The following is a 10,300-nucleotide window of genomic DNA, read 5'->3' as shown; positions in this document are numbered from 1 at the left end:
GAGGAATATAAAAAAAGACAATTGAGTAAACAAACAAAAAGCGGAATCAAACCTATAAATACAAAGAGCTAAGTAAAGGTTGCCAGGTGGAGGAGGGTGGGGGGAATGGTCAAAATGGGTGAAGGGAAGTGGGAGATAAAGGTTTCCAGTTATGGAATGAATAAGTCATGGCAATAAAAAGCACAGCATAAGGAATATAGTCAATGATATCATAATAGTGTTGTATGGTGACAGATGGTAGCTACACTTGTGGTGAACATAACAAAATGTAAAAACTTTTTGAATCACTATGTTTTACACCTGAAACTAATGTAACTGTGTGTCAACTATACTCAAAAAATTTAAAGAAAAAACAATAAAATTAAAATGCATTGATTTAGGAAGGAACTTTCACATGTATGCTGCATGGCTCATGCTTCTGCTCTGTGTGTGTATGTCTTATTTGTTTTTCAGAGAATAAAGTCCCACACTGAGTTACTAAAAAAATTGCAGAACCATAATAATGATTCAAAGAACACAAAACATTAACATAAATATAGTTTAACTTATTAGACTGGATGGTGGGTGCATGAGTTACATTGTACAATTCTGCATACATTTTTTAAAAATTAAAATAAATTGATTTTAATGAATTTGAATGCCAGCTTCCTTTTCTGTTGGGCATAAATATTCAAGCATCAGCATCTCTATTTCTATTACATAGTTCAGGTAACAAACCAATTATTATGAGCAATAGGCTAGACATTGTGCTACATGCTTAGGGTACAAAAGTGAAGACACACATAGTCCCAACCTTTTCTAACAGTCTAATGAAACAATAAAAATAATTCACATTGACTCCATGTCTATGACTTATTTATGAGCGATAGAAGTATTTTAAATAGACCTCATTCAGTTTTCACAATAGTGCTATGAATTAGTATTAATTTCACCCTGTTACTGAGATTTAGACAAATTAAATAACCTTTATAAGCCCCAAATCACACAGCTATCGAATGGCAGAGCTGGAATTTAAAAGCACGTTGGCCTGGTTCACCATGATGTTAGTCTTTCAAAACACGTCATTTCAATATCAGCAGGGAACTCCCATATAATGTAGGAGGTGATACTACCTAACAAGCTGCATGGATGCTGTGAGTGCCAGAGGACAGGCGCTGTGCCCAAGCATCCAGGTATGATGTCAGGAGACACTGCCAAGGAGACACATGAACAAAATATCCCTGTGCTTCCTTTAAAAGATCAAAAAACTGGTGAGGTAGCTCTGACTTAGAGATTTACAATAGTAATCTCAACAAATACCAAGAGTTCCCTCAGAGAAGGTCCTAGCGAAGGAGACTTCATGCCGACCATCAAGCACAGGCTCAGGAATTACAACAGTATGTCTTCCAGTGCTGTAATAGCCAGCATGAAGGAGAGCACAATGTCTTCATTCTGCATTTCATCTTGATCTGTTGCCTAGCCAGACTTATACCTGATTTTTTTCTCCCCTCCCCCCAAACTGAAGAACTTTATTGAAAACTATGACTGGTAGAAACTCCAGATTTTTGCTTTAAAGTCAACTAACAAAATCTTCCAGATTTCCCTAGTACTGCACATTCTTGTCTCTATTTTAAAAACTTTGAGATCCAAAACCAAATTAAAAACTTAGCTGGCAAAATCCTGCTCAAATATCTAGCTCTCATACTATTTATTTTTCTAAATTTCACATCTATACCTTTTATCCCTATATTATCTATGCTATACATTACATCACTGTGCATTATTGATTTTATAACTGGAAGAATGCACTCCTTAATCCCCTTTACCTATTTCATGTGCCCTTCTACCCCCTCCACTCAGGCAACCATTGTTTGAGTTTGTTCTCTATAGCTATGTTCTCTGCATCTATGACCAAAACTCCTAGATAGTTTGTAAGTTTGTTAGATTGTTAGTTTGTCTTGTTTTTTAGATTCTACATATAAGTGAAGTCATACAGAATTTCTCTATTTAACTTATTTCACTTAGTATAATACCCTCTAGGTCCATCAATGTCACAAATAGCAAGATTTCATTATTTATGACTAATATTCCATTGTATGCATATACTACATCTTCCTCATTCATTTATATATCAATGGACATTTAGGTGGCTCCTATATCTTAACTACTGTAAATAATGCTGCAATAAATTTAGGGGTACATATGCCTTTTTGAATTAGTGTTTTCATTTTCTTTGGATAAATATTTAGAAGTGGAGTTGCTGGGTCATAATATAGTTCTATTTTTAATTTTTTGAGAAACCTCCATACTGTCTTCCATAGTGATTGCACCAATTTGCATTCCTACCAACAGTATATGAAGGATCCTTTTTCTCCACATCCTTGCCATTCTGATAGGTGAGGTGATATATCAAATTGTGGTTTTGACTTGTATTTCCCTGATGGTTAGTAATGTTGAACATCTTTTCATGTGTCTGTTGACCATGTGTATGTCTTCCTTGGAAAAGTCTATTCAGGTCCTCTGTCCATTTTTTAATTAATTAATTTATTTATTTATTTTACTGTCTTTTGTTTAATTTTATTTTTTAATTTACTCCAAATTAGTTAGTATATAGTGCAACGATGATTTCAGGAGTAGATTCTTTAATTCCCCTTACCCATTTAGCCCATCCCTCCTCCCACACCCCCTCCAGTAACCCTGTGTTTGTTCTCCATATTTATGAGTCCCTTATGTTTTGTCCCCCTCTTTGTTTTTATATTATTTTTGTTTCCCTTCTCTTATGTTCATCTGTTTTGTCTCTTAAAGTCTTCATATGAGTGAAGTCATATATTCGTCTTTCTCTGACTGACTAATTTGATTAGAGTTTTATGAGTTCTTTATATATTTTGGATGTTAGCCTTTTATTGGATACATCATTTGCAAATATCTTCTCCCACTCAGTAGGTTGCTTTTTGGTTTCATTTTGTTTCCTTAACTGCGCAGAAGCTGTTTAGTTTGATGTAGTCCCATTTGCTTATTTTTGTTCTTGTTGTCCCTGCCAAGTGGCAAACATGCAAGATGGCTTCCAGCCATAAAGAGCTCATTGAGACTAGGCAACTGGAGGAGATGGTGAGGCACACACCACAGATGATTTGGGTTCACAGTGAGTACTATAGGTAGGTGTTGCAGGTGGTTATTAGCTAATCAAAAATGACACAAAGCTCTATGACAAAATTTTGGGCAAGTAATGTTTAAGGCATTGGCACTAAGATCCAAACATTGGAGCTTTACAGGGGACCCAGTGGCTTCTGGAACCACCACTATGTTATTTGAATGAAAATACACTTCCACAAGGTTTGGAAGCTTCTGAGCAAGGGGTTTTGGAAAATTCAGATGTCATGACTGAATGTATCCCATCAGGCACACTACAGCACTACATCTTGTCAAAATTGGTCTATTTCTTAGTGCTGGTGGAGCCAGGGCTATGGATGCAGGTGGTACTGGACAGCAAGCCCTCTGTATATATTCTTTATGTCTTTAACATATTATAATATTTTTAAATTAGTGACCATAAGAACTTAGATAATTTAGTTCTATCTCTTTCTAAACTTATAAAGTCATTTTATAATGCCCCTAACATATGTTAAGTTCAGTTTAACAATTTTATCACGAATTATTTAGATATAAGATGCTATTATATAGCATACCATGGTTTACAATGTACACTATATTTGCACTCATGTTTAGAAATTTGTATCTGAGGTAACGTAGCAATACATAGGTCTATATAAATGACAAGAGCGAAACGTTTAAGGAGTGGAATGGAATCCAAGAAACTTGAAACTTAAAAAAACTATATTGGGCATAGACTATAGAAAAATTAGTAAACAAAGAGGGAGTGGACTGTCAGTATACAGCCCCGAAAGTGGTGCATTAAGAAGAAAATTTAAGCATTTAATTACTTTTGGTAGGAGTGATGAGTGTGTTAGGGTCATTGACATAACCCGTAAGAATTATAACTTATAAGAGCTATGGCTTACTGTGCAGCAAGGAACCTTATCATTAGGATTTTTCCAGTGTAGAAAGGGAGAGAACATGCAGACACAAAGATACATATCATTAGCCCACTTGTAAACTAAAATTTTCATTAAGAATCACCTATTGGAGAGAGGGAGGGAAGATGGCGGCGTAGGAGGACGCTGGGCTCACTGCGCATTCTGCTGATCACTTAGATTCCACCTACACCTGCCTAAATAACCCAGAAAACCACCAGAAGACTAGCAGAACAGAGTCTCCGGAGCCAAGCGCAGATGAGAGGCCCACAGAAGAGGGTAGGAATGGCGGAGAGGCGGTGTGCACTGCACGGACTGGTGGGAGGGAGCCGGGCGGAGGGGCAGCCTGCCGGCCAAGCAGAGCCCCTGAGTTTGGCTTGCAAAAGCGGAGGGGCTGGACGGACTGTGTTCTGAGAGCAAGCACGACTTAGCATCTGGGAGGTCATAAGTTAACAGCTCTGCTCGGAAAGCGGGAAGGCTGGAGGACAAAGGGAGAGAGAGTTGCTGAGCCCCCAGAGGACAGAGCTCAGTTTGGTGGGGAACAAAGGTGCTCGCCAGCGCCATCTCCCTCGCCCATCCCCCAGCCAAAATCCCAAAGGGAACCAGTTCCTGCCAGGGAACTTTCTCACTCAGCGCAAACACCCAACTCTGTGCTTCTGCGGAGCCAACCCTCCAGCAGCGGTCTGACTCCCTCCCGCTGCCACAGGGCCCCTCCTGAAGTAGATCACCTAAGGAGAAGTGAGCTAAGCCTGACCCTCCTGCCCCCGTGCACCATGCCTACCCACCCCAGCTAATACGCCAGATCCCCAGCACCACAAGCCTGGCAGTGTGCAAGAAGCCCAGATGGGCCACGCCACCCCACAGTGAATCCTGCCCCTAGGAGAGGGGAAGAGAAGGCACACACCAGTCTGACTGTGGCCCCAGCGGTGGGCTGGGGGCAGGCACAGGTCTGACTGTGGCTCCGCCCACCAACTCCAGTTATACACCACAGCACAGGGGAAGTGTCCTGCAGGTCTGCACCCCACCAGGGACTATCCAAAATGGCCAAACAGAATTCCCCTCAAAAGAATCTCCAGGAAATAACAACAGCTAATGAACTGATCAAAAAGGATTTAAATAATATATCAGAAAGTGAATTTAGAATAATAGTCATAAAATTAATCGCTGGGCTTGAAAAGAGTATAGAGGACAGCAGAGAATCTCTTGCTACAGAGATCAAAGGACTAAGGAACAGTCAGGAGGAGCTGAAAAACGCTTTAAACGAAATGCAAAATGAAATGGAAATGACCACAGCTCGGATTGAAGAGGCAGAGGAGAGAATAGTGAATTAGAAGATAAAGTTATGGAAAAAGAGGAAGATGAGAAAAAGAGAGACAAAAAAATCCAGGAGTATGAGGGGAAAATTAGAGAACTAAGTGATACGCTAAAAAGAAATAATATACACATAATTGGTATTCCAGAGGAGGAAGAGAGAGGGAAAAGTGCTGAAGGGGTACTTGAAGAAATAATAGCTGAGAAAAAGGCATTGAAATCCAAGAGGCACAGAGAACACCCTTCAGACATAATTTGAATCAATCTTCTGCACGACCTATCATAGTGAAACTGGCAAAATACAAGGATAAAGAGAAAATTCTGAAAGCAGCAAGGGATAACATGCCCTAACATATAAAGGGAGACCTATAAGACTCCTGACTGACCTCTCTTTTGAAACTTGGCAGGCCAGAAAGGAATGGCAGAAAATCTTCAATGTGTTGAACAGAAAAAGTATGCAGCCGAGAATCCTTTATCCAGCAAGTCTGTCATTTAGAACAGAAGGAGAGATAAAGGTCTTCCCAAACAAAAACTGAAGGAATTCGTCACCATTAAACCAGCCCTACAAGAGATCCTAAGGGGGATCCTGTGAGACAAAGTACCAGAGACATCGCTACAAGCATAAAACATACAGACATCACAATGACTCTAAACCCGTATCTTTCTATAATACCACTGAATGTAAATGGATTAAAGGCGCCAACCAAAAGACATAGGGTATCAGAATGGATAAAAAACAAGACCCATCTATTTGCTGTCTACAAGAGACTCATTTTAGACCTGAGGACACCTTTAGATTGAGAGTGAGGGGATGGAGAACAATCTATCATGCTACTGGAAGACAAAAGAAAGCTGGAGTAGCCATACTTATATCAGACAAACTAGACTTTAAATTAAAGGCTGTAACAAGAGATGAAGAAGGGCATTATATAATAATTACGGGGTCTATCCATCAGGAAGAGCTAACAATGATAAATGTCTATGCACCGAATGCTGGAGCCCCCAAATATATAAAACAATTACTCATAAACATAATCAACCTTATTGATAAGAATGTGGTAATTGCAGGGGACTTTAACACTCCACTTACAGAAATGGATAGATCATCTAGACACATGGACAATAAAGAAACAAGGGCCCTGAATGATACATTGGATCCAATGGACTTGACAGATCTATTTAGAACTCTGCATCCCAAAGCAACAGAATATACTTTCGTCTCGAGTGCACATGGAACATTCTCCAAGAGAGATCATATACTGGGTTACAAAACAGCCCTTCGTAAGTATACAAGAATTGAAATTATACCATGCATACTTTCAGACCACAATGCTATGAAGCTTGAAATCAACCACAGGAAAAAGTCTGGAAAACCTCCAAAAGCATGGAGGTTAAAGAACACCCTACTAACGAATGAGTGGGTCAACCAGGCAATTAGAGAAGAAATTAAAAAATATGTGGAAACAAACAAAAATGAAAATACAACAATCCAAACGCTTTGGGATGCAGCGAAGACAGTCCTGAGAGGAAAATACATTGCAATCCAGGCCTATCTCAAGAAACAAGAAAAATCCCAAATACAGAATCTAACAGCACACCTAAAGGAAATAGAAGCAAATCAGGAAAAGCAGCCAAAACCCAGCAGAAGAAGAAAAATAATAAAGATCAGAGCAGATAAACAATATAGAATCTAAAAATACTGTAGAGCAGATCAACAAAACCAAGAGTTGGTTTTTTGAAAAAATAAACCAAATTGTTAAACCTCTAGCCAGGCTTCTCAAAAACAAAAGGGAGATGACCCAAATAGATAAAATCATGAATGAAAATGGAATTATTACAACCAATCCCTCAGAGATACAAACAATTATCAGGGAATACTATGAAAAATTATATGCCAACAAATTGGACAACCTGGAAGAAATGGACAAATTCCTGAACACCCACACTCTTCCAAAACTCAATCAGGAGGAAATAGAAAGCTTGAACAGACCCATAACCAGCGAAGAAATTGAATCGGTTATCAAAAATCTCCCAACAAATAAGAGTCCAGGACCAGATGGCTTCCCAGGGGAGTTCTACCAGACGTTTAAAGCAGAGATAATACCTATCCTTCTCAAGCTATTCCAAGAAATAGAAAGGGAAGGAAAACTTCCAGACTCATTCTATGAAGCCAGTATTACTTTGATTCCTAAACCAGACAGAGACCCAGTTATAAAAGAGAACTACAGGCCAATATCCCTGATGAATATGGATGCAAAAATTCTCAATAATATACTAGCCAATCGAATTCAACAGCACATAAAAAGAATTATTCACCATGATCAAGTGGGATTCATTCCTGGGCTTCAGGGCTGGTTTAACATTCGCATATCAATCACCGTGATACATCACATTAACAAAAAAAAGAGAAGAACCATATGATCCTGTCAATCGATGCAGAAAAGGCCTTTGACAAAATCCAGCACCCTTTCTTCATAAAAACCCTTGAGAAAGTCGGGATAGAAGGAACATACTTACACATCATAAAAGCCATTTATGAAAAGCCCACAGCTAACATCATCCTCAATGGGGAAAAACTGAGCTTTTTCCCTGAGATCAGGAACACGACAGAGATGCCCACTCTCACCGTTGTTGTTTAACATAGTGTTGGAAGTTCTAGCATCAGCAATCAGACAACAAAAGGAAATCAAAGGCATCAAAATTGGCAAAGATGAAGTCAAGCTTTCGCTTTTTACAGATGACATGATATTATACATGGACAATCCGATAGACTCCACCAAAAGTCTGCTAGAACTGATACATGAATTCAGCAAAGTTGCAGGATACAAAATCAATGTACAGAAATCAGTTGCATTCTTATACACTAACAATGAAGCAACAGAAAGACAAATAAAGAAACTGATCCGATTCACAATTGTACCAAGAAGCATAAAATACCTAGGAATAAATCTAACCAAAGATGTAAAAGATCTGTATGCTGAAAACTATAGAAAGCCTATGGAGGCAATTGAAGTAGATATAAAGAAATGGAAAGACATTCCCTGCTCATGGATTGGAAAAATAAATATTGTCAAAATGTCAATACTACCCAAAGCTATCTACACATTCAATGCAATCCCAATCAAAATTGCACCAGCATTCTTCTCGAAACTAGAACAAGCAATCCTAAAATTCATATGCAACCACAAAAGGCCCCGAATAGCCAAAGTAATTTTGAAGAAGAAGATCAAAGCAGCAGGCATCACAATCCCAGACTTTAGCCTCTACTACAAAGCTGTCATCATCAAGACAGCATGGTATTGGCACAAAAACAGACACACAGACCAATGGAATAGAATAGAAACCCCAGAACTAGACCCACAAACGTATGGCCAACTCATCTTTGACAAAGAAGGAAAGAACATCCAATGGAAAAAAGACAGTCTCTTTAACAAATGGTGCTGGGAGAACTGGACAGCAACATGCAGAAGGATAAAACTAGACCACTTTCTCACACCATTCACAAAAATAAACTCAAAATGGATAAAGGGCCTGAATGTGAGACAGGAAACCATCAAAACCCTAGAGGAGAAAGCAGGAAAAGACCTCTCTGACCTCAGCCATAGCAATCTCTTACTCGACACATCCCCAAAGGCAAGGGAATTAAAAGCAAAAGTGAATTACTGGGACCTTATGAAGATAAAAAGCTTCTGCACAGCAAAGGAAACAACCAACAAAACTAAAAGGCAATCAACAGAATGGGAAAAGATATTTGAAAATGACATATCGGACAAAGGGCTAGTCTCCAAAATCTATAAAGACTTCACCAAACTCCACACCCGAAAAACAAATAACCCAGTGAAGAAATGGGCAGAAAACATGAATAGACACTTCTCTAAAGAAGACATCCGGATGGCCAACAGGCACATGAAAAGATGCTCAACGTCGCTCCTCATCAGGGAAATACAAATCAAAACCACACTCAGGTATCACCTCACGCCAGTCAGAGTGGCCAAAATGAACAAATCACGAGACTATAGATCCTGGAGAGGATGTGGAGAAACGGGAACCCTCTTGCACTGTTGGTGGGAATGCAAATTGGTACAGCCACTCTGGGAAGCAGTGTGGAGATTCCTCAGAAAATTAAAAATAGACCTACCCTATGACCCAGCAATAGCACTGCTAGGAATTTACCCAAGGGATGCAGGAGTCCTGATGCATAGGGGCACTTGTACTCCAATGTTTATAGCAGCACTCTCAACAATAGCCAAATTATGGAAAGAGCCTAAATGTCCATCAACTGATGAATGGATAAAGAAATTGTGGTTTATATACACAATGGAGTACTACATGGCAATGAGAAAGAACAAAATATGGCCCTTTGTAGCAACGTGGATGGAACTGGAGAGTGTGATGCTAAGTGAAATAAGCCATACAGAGAAAGACAGATACCATATGGTTTCACTCTTATGTGGATCCTGAGAAACTTAACAGAAGACCATAGGGGAGGGGAAGGAAAAAAAAGAGGTTAGAGTGGGAGAGAGCCAAAGCATAAGAGACTGTTAAAAACTGAGAACAAACTGAGGGTTGATGGGGGGTGGGAGGGAGGGGAGGGTGGGTGATGGGTATTGAGGAGGGCACCTTTTGGGTTGATCACTGGGTGTTGTATGGAAACCAATTTGACAATTACTTTCATATATTAAAAAAAAAAAGAATCACCTATTGGTTTATGGTTCTGGGAGAAGATAAACACACTTTCCCCTATTATTCCTACCAAGTACAACTAAAAACTGTACACATGATACATAAAAAAATATATAAGAAGACCCTGTAAGGTGGGGAGAATGTCTTGTGACCCCCCCCAGCTCAACAGATTAAAGCACCTCAGGCCTGGAATTTCCCAAAGCCCAACTTATCAATAGCAGAAAGCTCCATTGAATTGAATAGAAGTACCATCGCCAACACCAATGAGGCCTGGTGGCAATGGTCAGGAGGATCTT

The sequence above is a fragment of the Lynx rufus genome, unplaced genomic scaffold (assembly GCF_022079265.1).
Source record: "Lynx rufus isolate CCGP_SWC_20201006 ecotype Redwood Valley unplaced genomic scaffold, mLynRuf1.p SCAF_63, whole genome shotgun sequence".
Classification (NCBI taxonomy): Eukaryota; Metazoa; Chordata; class Mammalia; order Carnivora; family Felidae; genus Lynx; species Lynx rufus.
Note: the sequence above shows the minus strand (reverse complement) of the source record.